At 43.3% G+C, this 21,784-nt stretch overlaps 1 protein-coding gene across 1 annotated transcript in view; it reads left to right on the top strand.

Annotated features, from left to right (window-relative positions):
* The window catches only part of LOC144752100 (complement C3-like), a 1,799,539-nt gene that overhangs the window by 836,655 nt on the left and 941,100 nt on the right, over positions 1 to 21,784 (top strand). The window lies entirely within an intron of this gene.

Below are 21,784 nucleotides of genomic sequence, written 5' to 3' on the forward strand. Positions count from 1 at the left end.
CATACCCATGCCTGCAAGAAGCGCCTGCACACAAAGCTTTAGTCATATATTTGAGAAACAGTATCAATCAATTTATTGTTTCAGTTCATTAAAACCATAACAATATTATAATTGCCAACTTCAATCATTTAAATAGAAACATGGGTATAAGGTGCAACTGTGCATTATTTTTTTTTTTTGTATTTATTTTATTTTGTATTGCAGTTACTTAAAACCATCTGCAATATAACTTACATGCGATTTTAAAAGCAAATTGAAACAATTGTTTTAAAAACAAATAAGGATACATTCTTATGAAATAAAAGGACATTGGGTTTACTTGCAACCGTGTAAATACTAAGTAAGAAAGTGTATTATATACAATTTAAAAATCTGCGAATGAATATCAGTTCGTTGTCGGTTCGGCCATGTTGGAAAATACTAGTTTAACGGGCCAAGTTGCCTTATGTAGTGTCTGGCCCCTCTTATTCCATAAGCCTCAGACGCAGCTCGGCCATGTATCTCCCAAATCTGGCCAAGTCCTGTAGTGTTGTACAGGAAAAAAGAACCGAAGTTGCTTCTTTCACTGTCCGTACCCCGTTACGGAGCCATATTTGTTTTAAAAGGATCCTACGGGGCTGCGACATACCAGGGCAGCAACAGATCAAGTGTAGCAAAGATTCTGATTGGTAATCACAGATTCTGCATCTGATTCTTTGTTCTAGGGATCTCCACCCGGGATTTAATTCCTTAATGGGGAGGGGCACCAGTCTAGCCCATACAATGTTTTTTTAGTGCTTTCCTTCCCAGAGCTTGCTTCAGATATGGCTGGATTTTACTCCCGGCAAATGATTTTTTCAGCCAAGGTGAGCCTCTTCCTGTTGTGTGTTCTGCTAGATCACTTTGGTGCGACAGTTGATAACATTGTTTATTTATTGCATTTTTGATGGCCAGATAGTTTACCATTCCCTGATCCCAGTTTTCCGTTGCTAATCCCAGTGTTTCCACTGCTTCGTCTGTGTAGCGATGCCACGGGTTAATTAACTCCCCAAAAATTGGCTTCAGCATGCTCTTTAGGGTTCCAGCTGGAGCTGTTAGGACTTGGTAATAGTATTTCGCATGCGTTCCCAGGCATTCTTTACTTTGTTGTTTCAGACCAAATTCTAGACGAATTAAGCTATTACGTGTGTGTTTGGGCAGTTTGAAAATGCGTTTGTAGGCCTGGCATTGTGCTTTGTCTAACATTATTTCCATTTTACCCGGGAATGCCTGCTGTGCGTAACCAGCAATTGCCCGGATTTTTGCTTGTATTACTTTCCTAATTGGAACAGTTGTTGGGCTTTGCATGATCTCATTTAGTTTACATAAGGCATAGGTTGTTGAATGTGCTTTAGCCTTCATTTTATGTAGATGTATTGTTGCTTTACCGGTTTCACTTAGCCAGCAACCTAGGTAATTATAGGATTTCTTTGCCCACATACCATTTCAAGAGAGCCTTTTTTTGGGTAGTGTCCAAAAATAACTACTTTAGTTTTTTGAGCATTTATTATAAGTTCATTTCTTTCATTGTAGTTATTGAGGGCATCTAGGCCCCTTTGTAGCCCAATGTTTGTGTGGTCCATTACCACCAAGTCATCTGCATACTGTAATATTTGCAGTTTATTGGTTCCAATTTTCGGAGTTACAAGACTAGCATTTTGAAGTTTCTTTCCCAGGTCAGCTGTATATAAATTAAACAGTGTGGGGGCAAGAACGCATCCCTGTTTTAGGCCACGGTTGGTCCAACACTTCTTCGTTGTGGTATTATCTGCTAGCTTCACTTTGATCCAGGTGTTACTATACAATGAAATGATGGCGCTAAGAAGACCTGCTGGGATATGCCAGTTGCGCAACTTATTCCAAAGCTTGTGTCGAGGCACTCCGTCAAAGGCCGCTGAGTAGTCAACAAAGCATGCAAAGATTGGTTTGTTATTTTTGCAGTTAGCGTGCTGGTTCAAATACGACATGGCCACGATGTTGTCAATTGTGGAGCAGCCTTTGCGGAATCCGGTCTGGTAGGAGGGGAGGATTTCATTCCCTTGGATCCAACTATTTAATTAATTCAATAAGGTGCTGGCATAGGCTTTTCCTTCAACATCTAATAGAGCGATTAATCTATAATTTTTTGGGTCTGTATTATCTCCTTTTTTGAAGATTGGATGTAAAAAAGAGCCTTGCCATGAATCCGGCACCTTTGCTTTCAATCGACATTCAATGAACAGATTGGATAAAATTTTGCCCCAATATACCGGATCTTCTCTGAAAATGGCTCCTGGAAGACCGTTCGGCCCGGGTGCCCCGTCTTTTCTTATCTTTTTTATTACCTTTTCAACTGCCGTACGGTCTTGTTCTTTACCCAAGAATTCCCCTAAGGCGGCCTCCTCTGGTATTACGCTGTCTGAGGAACAAATATCAGGGCTTCCAGGGACTATGATGCCCTCCTTTTCAATGTAGATTGTGGCAACATGTCTGAGCCAGGCATCTGCATGTACGGATTTGCGCCTGTCAACTTTACCTTTCTCTCTGCTAGCTATGAATTGCCAAAGCTGACATTGTTTGTTTGGCTTAGATAGCTCGTGTATCGTTATCCAGTCTTTTTCTAGTTTATTTTGTTTCAGAGCACATAACTGGTGTCTGCGCTTTCTTGATAGTTCTTTGCACAATTCCCTTGTTTCTTCCGTTCCTGCCTTCCCATGTGCTCTTTTAGCCCTCTTAAGCTTGCTTATTATTGTGCATAGTATTTTATTGTTGTATCTAAATTGTGGAGAGGATGTTGTCCTACCAGGTGGGGTATTTATGTCATTTTTAGTAAGTATCGATTTTAAGGCACAAATCCAACTCGTCCAGTTGGCCACACTAGGTTGTTTTCCAAGAGGCTTCCCTTTGTACTCTTGTTTTTTTTCCATACATTAAATAGCGTAGCCTGATGCTCGTTCCATTTTATCCTTCTGACTAATGTATGGTCTTCGGTCCCTGTTGAGTGGGATACTGCAGCCGCTTGTTCCCTCTGTAAAATATTGAAATTTAATTCCACCTGCAACAATTTGTGATCGCTAGTTTCATGTGTTTTTACTTCGAATTTGACTAATTTCTGAGTGAGTAAATTGCATAAGAAAATGTAGTCAATTATAGAACAGTTCCTAAAAGTGGCAATATCTGAATATTTAGGATCTAAACTTTTCCAGATTTCATTGACAGATTTTAGGTCATAGTTTTTCAGAAATGAATTGAAAATTCTTTCCGAGCTGGCTGGACGTGACATATCATTTTTTGTTCCTAGATGGTGGAGATTAAAGTCTCCTACTATCACTTTTGGCAGTAGTGCGTGTGCGTGTACAATTTCTTTTATTAAGGTTATAGTATTTATTGTAACTTCCAGCTTTTTCTGGCCAGATGCATTTAAGTATATGTTTATAACTAGGATTACAGCACTTACGTCTTTGTCCCTGCTTCCCTCTATTAAGAGCGCCTGTAGCACTTCTGACTCTGTTTGGATCCTTTTTACTTTTATTTGTTTTAGATGCTTTACGTAAATCGATATTCCTCCTGATAGTCTACCAAACCGATTGTATTTAGTAGCCAATGTGTGAAAACCAGCAAAGCCTTCGAGGTGGACATACTCTGTGGCCCAGGTCTCTTGTAGACATACTATGTCCGCCTCTTGCAACAACTTAATTACTGTTTCATGTTTGAGTGCTTTACGTATTCCTCCACGTTCCATGAAATTATTTTAAAGTTGAGAGGTAATTTATGATTCGTGTAAGATGGAATTGCGGTTTCTAATAAAGTGATTTTAGCAGTGGTCCATCCTTGACGATTCCATGGGGTATCTGGTAAGGCTGCCTGGTCATCAGGAATAAAAAGTGCTGAGTTGTAACTCTCGGTCTTTCCTGCTCGATTGATCGTTCCATTGAATATTCGGTGGCCCTTCGTCTGTTACTGTCCTGCTTATGTTTATGTCTTCCTGTCTGCTTACTAGTATGGTTAGTTTTTTATAGTTTTTATCTAAAGGTATATTTGTTGTACCTCGCAGTATCCCCTGTGGGTACTGTCTATTTGTTCTTGTGCTGTTTGAATTTGCAGGCTCTAAGAGGATTGATGGATACTTTTCTTTTTCCGGTGCAGTTACAACGATCCCCCAGTCTCTGAATATATATTTTGCTCTAAGGACTGCTTCAGCAGTACGGTGGTTCAACCAGGTCACTACAGTGTCTTCTTTACAAGTGTCTTCCTCTCTTGGTTCGAACTGAACACAAGTTATATCTTCACTCTTTATGTGGGTCAACAAAGGTATATGTTGAAGGAGCCTTAGTAGATTCCCCCTGTTTAATGTATCGTGTCTACCCTTTGATTTATACTGTGGTTTAAAAATTGTAGTGCACATATTTCTGGTTTGGGCTGAAGTTGTTGTTATGCCGGACCAGGGTTCTGGGTGTAGAATTTCTTCACAGAGCGTCTCTCCTAGTGCATTTTCAGAGTTGTTATGCACTGTAATTTGGTGTTTTAAGCCCTCTCCTATTATACCTATAAGTGATCCACGTTAATTTTTATCCATGACCATTTCATTTGCTGTTTGTACAGTTTTCTTTACTGTTCCACCATTTTCAGTGGGAATTGATCCCAGTCCCATGGTATTGGTGGCATGTGCATCATCACCCAGAGATTGGTTTTGTTGTTGGCTCTTAGTAAATATTGGGTATAATTTATTAGATGGTTGCTTTTCCTGGATTAATGGGTCGTTACTTGTGGGTTCTGGGGAGACATATGTAGATTGCCCCCAGCTCCTTCTGATTTGTGTGAACTTTTGGCGCTTTCACTGTTTTTTTTTGCTTTTTCTTCATACGTCGCGACATATTCTGATTAGTAATACTAGTTGGAATTTCCTGCTTCTTTTCCTTGTCTGGCGTTCTGCTGATTTCCACCGATTGGGAGGTAATTAATGGGCCATGTTTATGTTAGTGTTACAATTTATACCATCCTTTTTTGATACCTTTTCATTGGTAAGTTGTTCTGTTATCACAGATCTTCTATTGCCTACTATTTGAGATGATTGTATCTTTAAATCTTCAATAAGGGTGGAAAGCACTTCTGGGATTGATGCCAGTTTATCGATTGTTGGACCACAGGCACATTCTGTATTTAGAGTAGTTGCGTATGCTTGAGCTCGTGTTATCAACCGATTCAAATCCGCTAGTTTTTGATCAATCCCCGAGATTGCTGTGGCCATGATGTTGAGCAAGTCAACTTGGACGTCCATCTTGTTTGATTGGTAGTTCAGGGCCTCCAGTGTGAGTTGGGATGTCTTAAAGAATATGTCCCATATTGCTCCAGAGTCTGTGATTGCTACTGGTTGTATACTGTCAATGTTTTTATCATGGTTGACCCTTGCAGAGGTGTTATTGGATAATGATTCAGTATTGACTATTAGTTGATTTTGCGTGTGGCCTTTGCTATGTGGGAATATGTGTTCCGGTGTATGAACCAACCTACCATGGTTTGCGACTCCCTCTCCACCTTGATTTTTTTCTCCTCGTTCCTCGTGGGTCATGCTGTTTTGCAAACTAGCCGATGGTGCGATGTGGGTCAATGTTTGGATTTTACTATCAGTTTGACTTGTTTCCACACATTGATACGCATGTTGAGTGAGGTTTGAGACATGCTTCTTAATTTTTACACGTACTTCAATCGGTTGAGGGGCCCTCATACTTTCAAGTTGCTCTTGCGAGTTAAGTGACATTTGTTTAACCGGGGGTACCACGGAGAGTATGTCCTGATATGCTAAGTGGTCCCCGTTCATCAGGAGATCCTGGTCCTTTATAGACCCCCACGATTGGTTCGTGTGATCTTTACATTCTTGGTCCGGCGGGAACCCGATTTGAGTTTGAATTAATTTGTTCTGTTTTTGCAGTCGTATTCCCTATATGCATAAGTGGTGGGATTGGGTATGGTAGCCCACGCTTCTGCCCTACCTTCTCATCCTGATGAAATAACATTGTGTCCACTGGGTCTTTTAAAAAAATGAATTTACTTGGTATGTTACTTGATTTAGCAAACATTTTGTAGACTGGTGAGATTAGGGGTTGCACCACGCCCTCTAATTTTGCTTTGTTATTTATTGCCGTTCTACCTTTTAATTTCTTTTTCCTTTTTGTTGATGGAAGGGTTGTTCTCTCTCACCCTGACCTCATAGTATCTATAGTATATTATATGCTGTTATGTGCGGTTTTTTGCTCAAATTTTTTTTTTTTTTTCTTATTATTTTGTCCTTTTGTTTCTTATTTAATGACGGTTGATCGATCATTTGATTGTGCCTTTGACTTTATATTTGTGACAATCCTGCTGCTAGCATATAGATTATTTGGGGGTTTTTGGGATTTTTACTCCTTTTTGTTGTGTTTTCCCCTGTTTTCCCCTTTTCACTTGCAGTGTCTCCAAGAATAAAAAAAAAATAAGAGCTCCAACTCTAATTCCAAGTCCAAAGTGAGCAACACAATTTACAAGCCCCACGTCAGTCGACACCCAATAAACTCACCAGCCGCTAGTTGGACGCTGCTCTGCCGTCTTCACTCATCAAACATCCATTTTATTTTTTTTGTGCTGTCTGAAGTTAAAATCAAGCCTCTCCCAACCCTCCGCCTCTGCCGTTTTCTGCAATTCGTAGTCCTCAGCTCCTGGAGTCGTTTCTGGGGGGTAAAAAGTGTTGTAAAGGCTGTGGTTATGGCTGTGTTTGCCAATGTTTTCCAGTGTTTTCCAGCTCCCTCAATTGCGGTCACTGGGTCGCTTCTTGTCCGCTTTAGACCGCCACAGTCCGACTGCAGCCTCCCTCGCTCTAAAGCAGCCTTTGTGTAGTTAATCAGCCTCTGCGAGTCCTGCTGCAGTCCGCAGCCCCGCAGCCCCGCTGTGATTCGCGGTTCCCTGCAGCGGCTCTTTGATGGCTCCCGATTATGCCACTGTACCGCTACGGGCTGGGCGGGCGCACTCCGGGGGTCTATCCCGCCGGCCGCTTACCTTCCCTTGGTAATTGGCGGCTCAGCGAGTCGGCGGGGGTGTCCCGGTTCTCCGCTCACCGATGCTGCCGCCTCTACTACCACTGCGTCAGAATTGAGGATTGCGACGGGGTCCAATATCACTCCCCCGACAGCAAAAGGATCAGCAGGGGGGCGGCAATACCTCCCGCGATGCAGGGGAACCACGGCGTCTTTTCCTCGTCTCTTCTCCTGCTCGTGCTCGTGCCGGTGAGTCGGCAAGCTGCAAACTCCACTACTATACACTACTATTCACGTACCACCCTGTCCAAGACCTGGGCGATTCAGCAGCGGCCCAATCAGAGTCCAATCAGACCCACACTCCGACCCCCGTCTGTGCATTATGAAATGTAAAGACTCTTTCTTGATAAAATGACACAAATTAGGGTATCAACTCTAAACGCGATTGCAAATCTAATAATGCAACTGTAGGTGAGGCTTCTCAGCTAGAATCATTGCCAAGTAAAGGTGTCACAGAGTGACAAAACCCTTTAGTTATAAGTTCAGCTTATGTAGTTTCAACACTAGCAATTTATCAAAACAACTAGCCCCAAACCCTGCTCCTGAACCGTGCTGTTATCTTATCGCAGTGAAATAAATTTAGGATATATCAAATAGGGCCATTGTCAAAAATATCACCAATTTCAGGTCAGTTGTGGATCCCTTGCGTTGAGACTCGCTTGGGTTCAGACTCGCTATTATTGCTTCCCCCAATGTAGGGATGCCTCTGACATTAAAGCTCTTTATTAATAATGCTGCACAAAGTTTGTACAGGTTAGAACAAATACAGACCAAATGTATAAAGTCCTCTGCTGGTTTGCCAACCGCTTGGTAAGGGATGTCGAGGTATGGGGCCAGTTTCAAGGCATCATCATTTTTCATCACCATCCAGGCATGCGACCGGGAACTAAAATTATTTGTATCCTCCAGAAACGACTGCAACTTTGCTGCCTGATTCATCACTCCTCTAAAAGTCTTGTGTGGCAAGTTCCTGTCACAAAGTTTGGTTAGAGGCATCAGTTTCAGAGAACCATAAAAGTATTTGTAGCAAGCCCACTGTGGGTCATTTTCTAAAGTAGACTATCATGCGCTATTTATTAGGGCTTCTTGAGTTAACAATATCTTATACCAGCCTTTTATTGTGATAGACCTTCAACCCAATTTTAGTTTTATGAATCCAAATTCAAGTCAAATTTGTGCCAGGGATGAATTTTGGAGCAGTGTGAATACTCCCCTAAAGGCATTAACCTGCAGCTTATCCAGTGTGACTGTGTCTTGTCCTCTCGTGCCAACACTAGCCTCTGCTACAATCGGGAGTAGCTTAGCAGAGATCACTGCTACCAATGGCTGAAAAGAGGGACCATCCAGTTTTTTTGCTAAGGTGCAGAAGGCATAGATTAGGGCATTCCCCTTCTTCACAATGTATTACTTTTACTGGAAAAATACCTCTATTGTCCAGCAACAGCCCCAGGTATTTTGATCTGCTTACCCACTCCAAGGTTATATTTATATCATTTAGGAGGATCCTAGCTCCCGGTCAATTGCTGATGGTCATAATTTTTGTTTTTGTTGTGTTTCCGCAGGGTTTTTGGTTTTGACATAGGATTTCAATGCGTTTACTAACCTTTGAAGCCCCACTTTTGTCATGCTAAACAGCAAGATATCATCCTTGTAGGACAAGTGGGAGAGATGGAGTGGACCCAGTCGTGGCAATGGGAATCTTCCTGATTCAAGTCTGGTGATGGTCTGCCATAAATAAATGAAAAAGATGAGGCTACAGCACACATCCCTGTTTGAGCCCTTCGTTAATTGATATCTTCCTAAATATTCCTGTGCCATCACAAATTTTACTTGGATCTAAGTTTCTGAGTTTAGCTGCTCTATTACTCATAGCAACTTTTGGGGGTTTCTCTATTTCCTTAGTTTATTCCAGAGTATACCCCAACCCTCACTTCCCACCCAACCCCCTACGCCTCATCCACCAACACACTCAATCACACCCCAGCTGCACCACACAGACCGAATACTGGCACACACATCGGCTCTCCTCCACACCGACCCCGAACGCACACCCCTTCTATCCTCTGTCCACTCCCAGCTACACCCACTACTGCTATTTACCAACAACAACCATCCATATCACCTATTGTACCCACACTAATTGCCCCTCCACCCATCCATGCAACATCACCCACTACTCTTCTTGGACCTACCTCACACACAATGGAAAGTATCAGTCTCAATAGGATTATGTCTGAACTCCTACAAATCAAAGAAGAACTCCACACTGTCAAAAAGATGATTGCTAGACAACCAACGCACGTCAGATCGACGTACAAGGCTAGATCAAGCTACCCCTCTATTCACATCTCACACATTCCCAAGCACAATCGCCTCTCATGGAACTCCATCTCATCCCCCAACCTCCCTTCCCGCCCTATCCGATGCACTAACCCATTCTCGGAAAAAGATATTTGCTCCCTCTTACTCTCCTATAATCCCCCTCACATCTCCCCTAGCGCCACGACACACACGATTAGGGCTATCACCTCTAATCCACACAGACCCGCCACTCACAACAATAGAGGAATCAGTGATAATAACCGTAGAAGAATCACAATCACACCCGATCCCACCCCTTTTCTCACGACACCCCTTCTCATATGCACCCTCCTGAACTGTAGATCGGCCGCTAGACACGCAGTAGAAGTCGCCAACCTCATCATCTCTCATGAGCTGGACTTGATTGTGCTAACAGAGACATGGCTTACTGAATCCTCCTCACCCCTTCTGGACATTTTGGTACCACCTAACTATGACATCATCAGACTTGACAGAAGTGAAAAAGTTGGGGGAGGAATAGCTTACATACACAAGAGAAACCTATCAGTAATTAAAGCCATATCCCCCACTTTCTACTCTTGTGAATACACGTGCATCGACATCACCAGTAATGGTACGCCAGTTTGCTCTCTTCACGCCATATATCATCCGCCGCGTGATAACCTGACTTTCATTGAACACTTCATGGAAATGATCACAACAACCATCGGACGTCAAAACACCCAAATATTTCCAGGCGACTTCAATCTCCATTGGAATGATAATGATGATCCAACGGTCAACAGTCTCAAAAACTTCATCGACACGCTTGACCTCGCCCAAATCTGCAACAGCCCCACTCACAAAAAAGGTGCAATCCTGGACTTAATAATTTCCAAAAACAATTCCATCCAGCTTGACTCAATTCTCCCCTGTGATTGGTCAGACCACCACATCATTACTTTCTTCATCAGGGAAACAGTGAAACTTACTGCAGCCCAATCTGCTAAACCAAAAATTTGGAAAAGAGACTTGAAAAAACTCAAACCCAACACCTTGCCCATTCACTCACATAAACTACTCCTGCCTCCGGAGGACCTCTCCTCCGTATATGACCTCACCAATCATTATCTTAACACAATGACTACGGTTATCAATGAAGCCGCTCCTCTACAACTAAAGAGAGTGCCTTCTAAAAACTCTAAACCCTGTTCAATGACCTGCTGAACGATGACAGACGCTCTCTTAGAACCTCAGAACGTCTCTGGAGATCAGTCCCTTCCGCCAAACACCTGAAAACTCTAAGAAGGAAGAGAAAAGACTATTACAGAAAGATCAAACGCACTAAAGCTGAATTTTTCTCTCACCAACTAGATCAGACAAGAAATAGACTAAAAAAATTGCTTGATTTAATCAAATCACAATCTAGAGACGAACCTAAACAACTACAAGATACCTCAGGCACCCAACCCACTTGTGAAGAATTCTCTGCTTTCTTTAACACCAAAACAGAAAACATCAAGAGGGATCTCCTCAATGACCTCACAGTCCTACAGTCTTACCCTCCTATAACAATACCTCCCTCTTCTCCATCTCCAACTCCGCCACAACAAACAACCTCAAAACTTCAACTGAAAAATGATGCAGCATGGTCTTCCTACACTGAAGAAGCTGTAGGCAAGATTCTGAGCACCCTCAAGCCAGCCAATCATACCACCGATCCTCTCCCTGCTAACGCAGTTAAAGATATAACCCCTCTGATCCTGCCGCTCTGGACCAAAATCATCAACAGCTCTCTACATCAAGGGTGCATCCCTGACGTCCTCAAAATAGGGCAAGTCACACCCACCCTAAAAAAAACCACAGCTGACCCGATGGATCTTAACAACTATCGACCTATTTCGAACAGCCCTACCCTAGCCAAACTCTTGGAAAAATGCATCCTCTAACAATTGACAAAACATATTGACCTCTTCAACCTCCTTGACAATCACCAATCTTGCTTTAGAGCAGGGCATAGCACCGAAACAGCCATGACTCACATTATCGATGATGCGCTACAAATACTCGACCAGAATGGATCATGCCTACTCATCTTGCTAGATCTCTCCTCTGCCTTCGAAACGGTCAAACATGAGAACCTGACTGAACTACTGAACCTCAGAATGGGTCTATCAGGGTCAGTGCTCAATTGGTTTACCTCCTTTCTTTAAAACCGGACCCAAAAATTCAAGGTCAATAACTCCTTCTCCAAACCAGTTCCAGTAACTCTTGGAGTCTCACAAGGGTCCGCTCTATCTCCCACACTGTTCAATCTATTCATGGAACCTCTTACTGTCTTGTTGCAAGCATCCAAGTCCAATTTCACATGTACGCAGATGATACACAACTCTATCTGAAGATTCATACTCCTGAAGATGTCATACTACTCAACCAAACACTGTTGAACACCCAAACATGGCTAACTGAGAACCACCTCAAACTTAACGCACTCAAAACTGAATTCCTACTTATAGCTCCACCCTCCAAAATCCCCCTCCTCCAGAACTGGTTCAAACACCTCACAGCATTCAACGTGCAACCAACAATCATTGACTCAGCTAAATCTCTGGGTATAACCCTTGATGGCAACCTCAAAATGCATAAACACATTGCCAACGCAACAAAAGGTGCAAATTTCCAGATTAATATTCTAAGGAAACTTAAACCCTTCCTACCAAAAAACAACTTCAAAACGGCAGTTCAAGCTCTAGTTATCCCCAGGATCGAATACGGAAGTGTGTCTCTTTGCGGTCTCCCCAAAGCTACAACAGCACCTCTAAGAGCCACCATCAACGCTGCAGCCAGGCTCATCACGGGCTAAAAAAAAAGGTCCCACATCTCCCCTGACCTAAAAGCATTGAACTGGCTACCATGGGAAGCCAGAATTCACCTAAAAATAGCATGCATGACCCACAAAGCCATTCACCATAAAGCACCCAGCTATCTCTCTCGGAAACTGTCTATCTCGGGAGGCAAGAGATCCACAAGAAGTGCAGAAAGCCTATTACTGAAACCACACAGATTTATTAAGGCGAAAACTTACAAACGCTCCTTCTCAGGGATGGCTCCTAGGATTTGCAACGCACTACCCCCTGAAACCAGACTTACCACATCTACTGCACTGTTCAGAAAGGAAGTAAAGGCGATTCTCATGTAAAAATTCACATGAGCCTCTCTGACATTCACGACCTATATAGATGCAAACAGACAATCTACATGGCACGTTGGCTCTCTCGGCCCGCACCTTTCTCTGTATCAGAGACAAGATTTAGCTCAACTTAGGATTCAGCTTTTGATCTACCTCTCTTGTCTGTTTTATTTATGCACACTATATCCACACATATCTGTATTTCTGTACTGTGTACTGCTGTATTATGTTTTATATCTCCTACTGCTTGATATATACGGTTATTGTGTACTGTTTTTGTATACATTTCACTGCTTGTAAAGCGCTCTGATATCCGCAAGGATCTGGTTCGCGCTCTATAAAACTTTCAAATAAAAAAATAAACGCAGTTGAAGGCTGTTTAGAAGTCTACAAAGCAAAGGTGTCTTTTTTTGTAACTCGTTTACACAGGTCCATTATAAAAGAGATTACTAGAATGTTTGTTGTGGTACCTAGTCCTTTCCTGAAGCCTGACTGATTTTCTGGGGTCACCTTATTTGCATTTGACAAGTCAAGCAGGTCAGCCAGTATAAGACAGGCATAATATTTAGCTTTAGATTGGACTTCAACTGGATCTCTCTGGTATGGCACCCTTTAGGTGAACCTCTTTGTATAAAGCTGATAACATTGCCGACCAGAAGTGAGGATCTTCCTTAGATCTGGCCTGTGGAATGCCATTTGACCCTGGTGCTCTGTTGTGACATCCGATGATTATAACTTCTTTGACTTCAGATGGTGAATAGAAATCGCCTTCATCCATAAGCAGGTGCAACTCCTTGTCATCTCCTTCATTGAACCCACAATTGGGCATACCTGTGTATGTTCTGGCCAATTCATTATGGGCTAGATGTAGGTAAAGCATATTTACCGACCCTTAAATACCGAATTTTACCGATTCGGTATTTAAAAGTCGGTAAATATGAAGGGGGGAGATGTAGGGAAATCCAGATGTTTATTTACCGAATCGGTAAAAGTCGGTATTTACCGATTCGGTAAATACCGACCTGTAATGCTCCATTCATTCCTATGGGCTTTGAAGCCCATAGGAATGAATGGGGCATTACAGGTCGGTATTTACCGATCGGTAAATACAGATTTTTGGCAAGGGTGCAGGGGGTGTCACTTTGACACCCTCTAGCACCCCCAAAAAAGGTTCGGGGGCCATATGGCAGGCATACCTGCCCTAAGGGCAGGTCTGCCTGTCATATGGCACAGGTGTGCATGCGCACATTTGCATGCACACCTGAATCGGTATTTCACCATCAAATTGAATTTGATGGTAAAATACCGATTTCTAAGGCCTTGTGGGACTCATAAGAGTCCCACCTACATATCGATTTTACAGATTCTGTAAATATACCGGTCAGTAAATTTACCGACCGGTATATTTACAGATTCTGTAAAATTACCTATCGGTAAATTTACAGAACGGTAAATTTACCGATTCTGCCCCCTACATCTCAAATGCCTTTTACCGGTCGGTAACGGACGAATTCGGCCGTTACCGACCGGTAAAAGCCTACCTACATCTGGCCCTATATGTTGATCTTTTACCATTTAGGGTGTGTTCCTCATGCGCAACTACAGTGGGACATTTACCAACTGTAAATATGTTGGCATGGTGGACTGCCCATCTGCTTCTGATTTATTTGAATTATTTTTCACATTTACTGGTCTGTTAATCCGGTTTAGTATCTCCCAGAACTTCCTTGAGTTAGTCTGGCTGGTGTTGAATATCAGCCTTGTCCAACATGCCTCTTTGCTGGATCTCATATCTTCCCAGAGTTGTTTTATACTCTTTCTGTAACAGTTTTTTACTTTCCCCGGGGAAAGATTGCTGAGTTGTAGTTCTTGATAGTCTGTTGGTTTGCTTTAGTTTTTTTTTAACACGATGCATTTTACAGAAAGTCTTGTTAGCCCTTTATGTAATGTTGCTGGTCCAGGGGCAGGTTGTATTAACAAATCAGCACTGAAGTTAGTACATGCATCAGTGTGATTATTTGTTGTGTAGGTATTATCGGTCAAAAGGTCTCTGGCTAGGAGAACAAGATCTGCTATAGGTTTGTTACTCTTGCTCAAACAACTTAAATTGATCGAATTTATAAAGCCTATGCCTGCTGGTGCCAGTAAGTGAATTAAGGGGCTTAATCCTAGCGATAGCATCTGATATGAGTGATCACTATCCGTTGAGTATTGAATTTTATATTGCTGAATCAGTAGGATTAGTGGCAGCGAAGGTAACTGTGTAGTCAAATATGGATCAAGAGTTTGGGCCATTATGAGTAAAGTTAGGGGGATTATCGTCTGAAAACCTTCCATTCAACAGCCCGATGCCCAGAAATTCCAGGGTCGTTACAAATCTTTCCCCATTTATGGCCCGCCGTTTAACTACAGGACTTGATTGTGATGAGATATTCCAATATGAACTCTCAGCACTCATCATATCACCTTCAGGGTATAGATTAGATTTGAGTTAAAGTCCTGTGTCAATATTATATCATATCCCACGTTGATTTGCTTGTAATCAGTTATCCTGGAAAATATCATTTTTTGAAGCACTTGCTGCTTGACTGCGTTAGGGTAAGCATAGATGTTAAACAGCAGAACTGGTGGTCCTTCATCTTTGGTCCACTTGCTAAGTTTGATTATTTGGAGATCTGAATCTACAAAAGGTAGTTCTGAAGAGATATCTAAATTAAGCGATACATATACTGCAAGCCCTCCATCCTCCCCTTAGGTCTCCCATGTCGTTGTGGTTTTGTGGCCATGATTTGATTATGTATATAACCTTCTACTGAGAGGTCTACCATTGACCAGGTCTCTTGTAAGGCAAACATATCAACATTTTTTTTTGGGAGGAGTACCATCTGGAAGCAATGTTTTAGCCTCTACGATATTTCATGATAGAAGGCGCAAAGCTGTCTCCACCATCCCGGTTTCTTTCAAATGCTGAATTCATATATTGCTTGGAGCATTTAGCACCGAGGGAATCCAGGCCCACTGGACCCACGTTGAGTTGTTGGCCAGCTTCTCTTGTGTTGACCCCTCTGTTCTATGGACAGAATTGCTCCTTGCACCCTGAACAGTGGCCGTTTCTACGGAGACTAGAATTCTACCACTCTGCAGCAGGAAAGCGGGTACTCAGGCACAATGTATTTTATTAACATTAGTCTTCATTTTAAAATATATTGGTGAAGTTTAGGATCGATGACATGATTTTAGTTTAAGATAGATTTCCTCTGTGTCCCTAATGGTTAGAGTTAGTTTAGATGGTATGGAGTTATCATTTGCAAGGAATTCAACCGATAGTAAGTCTGATGAAGTTATATCTTTTAATTCAGGGATCTCTGCACTTGCCCTCAAAATATTTCCTTGATTGGGGATATCTTGTGAACCTTGCGATATTAATTCTGGCTTTAATAAGAGTTTATTGCACTTACTCTCCTGCCTTTGAAGAGAGTTCATATTGAGAGAGACTTTAAGAGGTTACATTGGTGGTGTGTTATTAATGGGTTCGGCAGTGGGTTCATGCCTAGTTACTGAAATATACCACCTTGGCTTTTGGTTTTGTCTGCCTTTTTTTGAGATTTTACTCATCCCACAGAAAGTTCTGCATGCGTGCCTCCACTTGAGATTATTGTTGTTTTCCTTGCCTGCTCGGTATTTTTTATTGTGATATTCCAATGGTGTCCATTTCTGTTTATAACCATAATGTGTGTGTTTACAAAGTCTTGCAGCTGTGAATTCACATGCCCTCTTGTGTGCTGTGAGGCTAGGGTGGAATGGTCCTGTATAATGACTGTTTTATGTGAAATGAGGCCCCTTCTCAAGTCTGGTGAGCGTCTTTTGTGAATTGAGGCCCTGCTCAGGACTAGTGACAGAGTTCGGGATCTTTCCGTTTGTGCGGGTTTCAGAATGTTTAGCCGCTCCAGATTGTGAGCTTGCTGTGCTTCAGATGGAATGTTTTTTTCACATAATATTTTACTATAATTACTAGTAGTGTCTGCTGGTTGGCTTTTTTGCCTTCTGTTTGCAGGGCTTTTAATGACTTTTTTTGACTGTGACATTGTGTCCACTATATCTACTGTTGTAAATTCTGTAGCTAATGTCACGTCTGTTAGTCTACTTGCCTTTCTGGCATGTTTTCTTTGTCTTCTGTTTAGTTTGAGGGCAGGAGTCATTTGCACAGTCACCAAGTGTGGTTGTGCCAGTTGCATAGACTGAAGTTGGACTCCCTCCTAGTCCTGCTTGGTTGAAATTGTTGTGAGATCTTCTTCTAAAGGATTTATCAGCACAATTTCAAATGGTTTTACTTTCTTCTCTTGTTCTTGCCCACTTAAGACACTCTTTAGGATTCCAATGGCTGGCTTATTTATAGTGATGCTGGTTTTGCTTCCAAAAGTTTTTGATGGGATTCCTGGGAGGCTGGCCAAATTATCTGTTATTGGTCCACATCAGTACTTAGTCAGAGATGGTGAATACATGGCCTGTACCCCAGTTATTAGGCCGGTTATGTTTTGCAACTTAGTATTAATACCATAGATGTTTGAGGCCATTAAGTTCATGAGGTCAATCAGGACATCTCATTTGTCTGACTGAAGATTTAGGGCATTAAGTGAGGTTTGTGCTGTTGTTAAAAGTGATTCCCATAATCCAGGGGTGTTGTCTGATTGTATGCCCAGCTTGCTTGGGATACTCGCCCCATTACTGTTGAAGTATTAAGAACTGCCTCACTAGTTAGCCTTTTATTGGAGACAGGAGGTGTTTTTCCTGCCCTCTGAGCCTTCTTGGGGCGTGTATCTCATTGTTCTTGAGTTTCGGAGTTCCGTTTTTAATATCACTTAACAAGACTTTTGAATTGCAATATTATTCTCTGTGCTCATTTTATTTATTGTACTGAGACTGTTTCTGGGCTAATGTTGTTATCTAGCGTTATCATCCTCACCTCTGTAGCAAAGTAGTATCTGCTTCTTATGGTTACCCCCAATTATTGCTGATGTCACACTGTTTTTGGCTTAGTCTGACTTGTATCCTGCTATCCAGGACCCCAATCTATCTGCTTTCTCCCTTAAATTGCAATGCATGTACTTTAGGTACACTCCAGATTGGATTCTGGGGTGCCCTTATCAGTCCTTAGTAAATGGTACACCATGTACCCTGGGCATAGTTACCCCAGAGGCCTCCCGTGGGCTGCAGCATGTATTATGCTACCCATGAGAGGCCATCCAAATTGACACAACAGGCCTGCTACTGCAGACTGTGTAAGATGGTGCTTGGACCACTTACTGAGATATAGGTTCACTATATCTCTCTAAATCACTACACTTAAATACCTATCAGTCACCCCTATGGCAGGCCTTAACAATCCTAAAGGCAGGGTGCTGGGTTTTACGTGAGAGGGTGCCCCAGCATGAGCAGAGCCCCTCTGTAGCCTTTGGAGACCATTCTCCGGGGTTGTCGTTGATTCAGCCAGACATATATGTTTAACTGCATTATAACCTCGCGGTAAATGCTAACTTTAAAACGACTGCTTAGAAACATGTTGTGTTTTTGTGTCAAACCTCCACACCAGTAACTGGTGTGGGAGGAATGATCCCATCCTTCTAGAGGGACATATGTGGGTCACAGGTCTACCGGGTACCAGCTTTCTCAACCTGGGCAGCACAAAATGGATGCTGCCAGACAAGGGTCTGCCCTCCTGCTGCTGAGTCAAGCTCACACAGAGGAAGGCATGACAATAGGCATCCTGTCACAGGGAGGTGTAACCATCTCCCAGACTGGATTTAGTGTATTGGGGTTGGATGGGTGCACTCTCTGAGTGCCAGAAAGTCTGCACTAGGGGCACATTTGGTGTCCCAGTGCATAGTCCAGCTCAAACCAGTTCTTGGAGCCATTGGCTCCTGCTCTGGTGTGAAACTGGACAAAGGACATGGATGTAGCCACCCCTCTGTCCTACTCTTCCAGTAGGAGGGTCCACAGAATCTATCCAATCCTTTCCCATGGGTATAAAGTGGATTACCTGATCACAGGACTTTAGATTGTACCTTGACAAGATTCTGCTAAGAAAAGAAACCAAGTACTTTGACTGCCTGCATGACGCTGGACGACTGAAGAATCTCCCTTGGAGTGAAGGAGTTACTCATCTGCAAAAGCAGGCATTTAAACGCATTTACCGGTTTTGCTTCTCCTGAGCTCCTGAGGACTCCAAGGATTTCAGCAACACAGGAGGTGGGTTCCCGAAGGTCCCTGAGGTCAATCTGCCCTCTCAGTAATTCTGAGACCAGTATCCCTCGTGGAAACAGTGCAACCCGAACCCCTGTGCACCGCGGACTTTTGCAGTTGCATATGCTTAGTGATGATTCCTGAGCCTGTGCGTTGGACTCCGTGTAGTCCTGACCCCAAGCAGTATTTGCACTGGGGATTTCCGGCCTACACTCTCAGAGTGTCGTGTGGGCTGGTCCTTTGCATACTTGCTTGAGGTCTCCTCGCGCTCCCTGGTCCGTTGGCCTGTGGGTTCTATCGACGGTCACCTTGTGAATTCTTGGGCTTACCTGGTTGCTCCAGATGTGCCCTGACTCTCCATTGTTTGGAGAGTCACCAGGACCTTGCTGGTCCACACAGTAACCTGTTTCCTCTGACCGCGTGGGTTGCAGTTGCCAAGCCTTGTTGGTGATCCAGACGGACATCGACCCCTCAGCTCTCGACATCCTTTTTGGGGCATCTCACTTCCAGATTCTGGTTGTCCTAGATGTCTCCTGGACCCTGTGGCAGCAGAGTCAAGTAACCCTTCTTTGCACCCGACATCGGTGGGCATTCCACTACTGAGCCCCTGGTCACCAGAAGTGACCCAGACTCTGTCCCCTCTGCTTTCAGGTTCCTTTTACCTTGAATCCAGGCTTGCATTCCACCGGACACTCTTCACCTTCCTGGCGTAGTACTTCTTTGCAGCTCTTCACTGAAAACGATGAAGGTTTCCAACACCACTTGACACCTATGCACCCGGCTCATCTGGGTAAGGTAGCACGGGTACCTTGGTACTTACTGGTGGGTTGGCCTTAGAACTTCATATGTTCCAAAGGGTTTGCTTGAAGTCCTCTTAGAAGTGTCCTTAACTTGTAAATTTCGAAGCATGACTGTCCCATAGAGTTGTACGGAGCACGCGTCTGTGTTTCCTCACTGCACCCGTCTTCCGTGGGTTCCCTGTGTCACTCCTCTGGGTGGTTCCTTGGGGTCCAGCGATTCTACTTGCTCTAGGCACTGTGTCTAGTCAAGCCATGGTTGTTATACTATTTTTTTAGAATATGGTCCAGTCTCCCCCTGGAACCCGCTGTGTATTGTGCTATTTACAAATGTTCTATTGATTCAGTATTGTGTGCTTTATGCCCTAGTCTCACATAGAGACTAGTAGAGAGTGTTATATTAATAAATACATATTTTTATATAAACACTGTGTGGTGGTTCTCCTTTCATTTAGTCATTTAGGAGGTGATATTCTGGTAAAACAAGCTGCTTTACATTCCTCCAAGATTATCTTTGACCTCATACATCATAAGGGTTGGGTGGACTGGTTTAAGGTGCCCACTTTAATTAGTGGACAGCATATACCAACCCACCTTCTCACAACCTCCATTACCTCCATCCATATTGTTCGAAATAGAACGCAACCAGGAACTGTCCATCTCCTCATCTTCAGCCATAATTATGTGATTGACTATCTTGATTTGAGAATTTTGACAGGCTGTTCGGGGGCTAGTTTGAGATTGGTCCAGTAAGTGAACCTGAGCTTCAACCACAATGGTGTTAGCTTTAGGCTCTGTCACCGGCATATGAGGCCTTCCATTGGTGCAGGCAGACTTTTGTGTTGGACTTACTAGAGAAACATCTGTTGAGCCTGGCACTCTTAATTACCCAAGCGGGCCCTTTTGTACTCTTGGTCCATCTTTTGAGGAGTTAATGGGATAGGCAACCCTGGTATATTGCTGATATATCTTTAAGAAATGGAAATTTGTGATTTAGGTTGGCTTTTCAAAAACATTTCACTATTGGTGCTGTCATGGAACTGCACCCCTGAAGTGCACTTTCTCAGGGATTTAATTGCTTTGGTACCTTGGTTTGTGTTCCTCCAACTTAGGCATTTCTGAGCTTTCAGGGTTAGAGGTTGCCTGGTCTTCCCTGATCTAATTTTCACTGGGTGGCTCGGAAGCAAACTGCTAGATTACTACCAGCAGGGAAGCAGCAGCCAGCAGAAGGAACCCCCTTTGTTTGATGTTTATTTGATATTTAGACGAGCGGAGGAGCTTCTGAAGGGATCCAACTGCACCCAGACCTGGCCTAGCTGCCCACCGCTCCTATTGATGCAGCCGGTAGGCTGAAGCCAATGGCATCACAGACACACTCAATGAGATATTGTCCAGCTAGCGCCTTTTTTGTTGAATGAAATTCAGTACGGGATGAAGGCCTTCCAATGATTCTATGAGCAATTTACTTTCCTAAAGCCACCAGCCGCTAACAAGTAACTGTAGGATTTCAGTCTTCCTTTGAGTTACGTACTTTATGCTTTGTGTTAAATGGGTTGATGACTGCACCTACCAATGCCTTTTCCCAGCCTGTCCCTAAGCCTAGTCTTATGATAACCTCCATGGCAACTCTGGGTATTGGTCCTCCTCTTCACCACCTCCTGATGTAACCAAGGCCCATGGAAGCATTTGGCTATTTATAGGCTGAGATGGCACAGGCGGCCACCTCCTCTTCTGTTGTTCTTTGTGTCCTTGCCTTCAAAAGGCTGTCACTGGAAAGTACAGAACTTATGGTACTTGTGACAATTGCAGCACTAAAAGCACTCTTAACACAAGTTCCGCCCACCTAGCATGCCCATTCCTTGTGCTCTTCTTAGCCTTGTCCGCTGGCCTCCAATCCCTACCGATCACTGTGATTGATCTCCAATGGCCCCAGCCTTTTCCTGCACTTTCCGGAAGTTATCCTTAGATTGCAGACAAATGCGGTTAGGTTAGATTAATTCAGGTGGGGCATTAGAGGCAGCGTTGAGACACACAGGGTCCAGCATAATGTGGTGAGGGGCAATAAAGGGCGTTGAGGGCAATAAAAGCAGACATCCCCCCTGTGAGCAAACTGCACCGACCTAGGGTCGGCCACCTCTGCTTGTTGTGGGTGGAACCCCTGGTGCCTATGCACTTGCTGCGATGTCTCATCA

This window comes from Lissotriton helveticus, chromosome 1_1 (genome assembly GCF_964261635.1).
Source record: "Lissotriton helveticus chromosome 1_1, aLisHel1.1, whole genome shotgun sequence".
NCBI classification, from domain to species: Eukaryota; Metazoa; Chordata; class Amphibia; order Caudata; family Salamandridae; genus Lissotriton; species Lissotriton helveticus.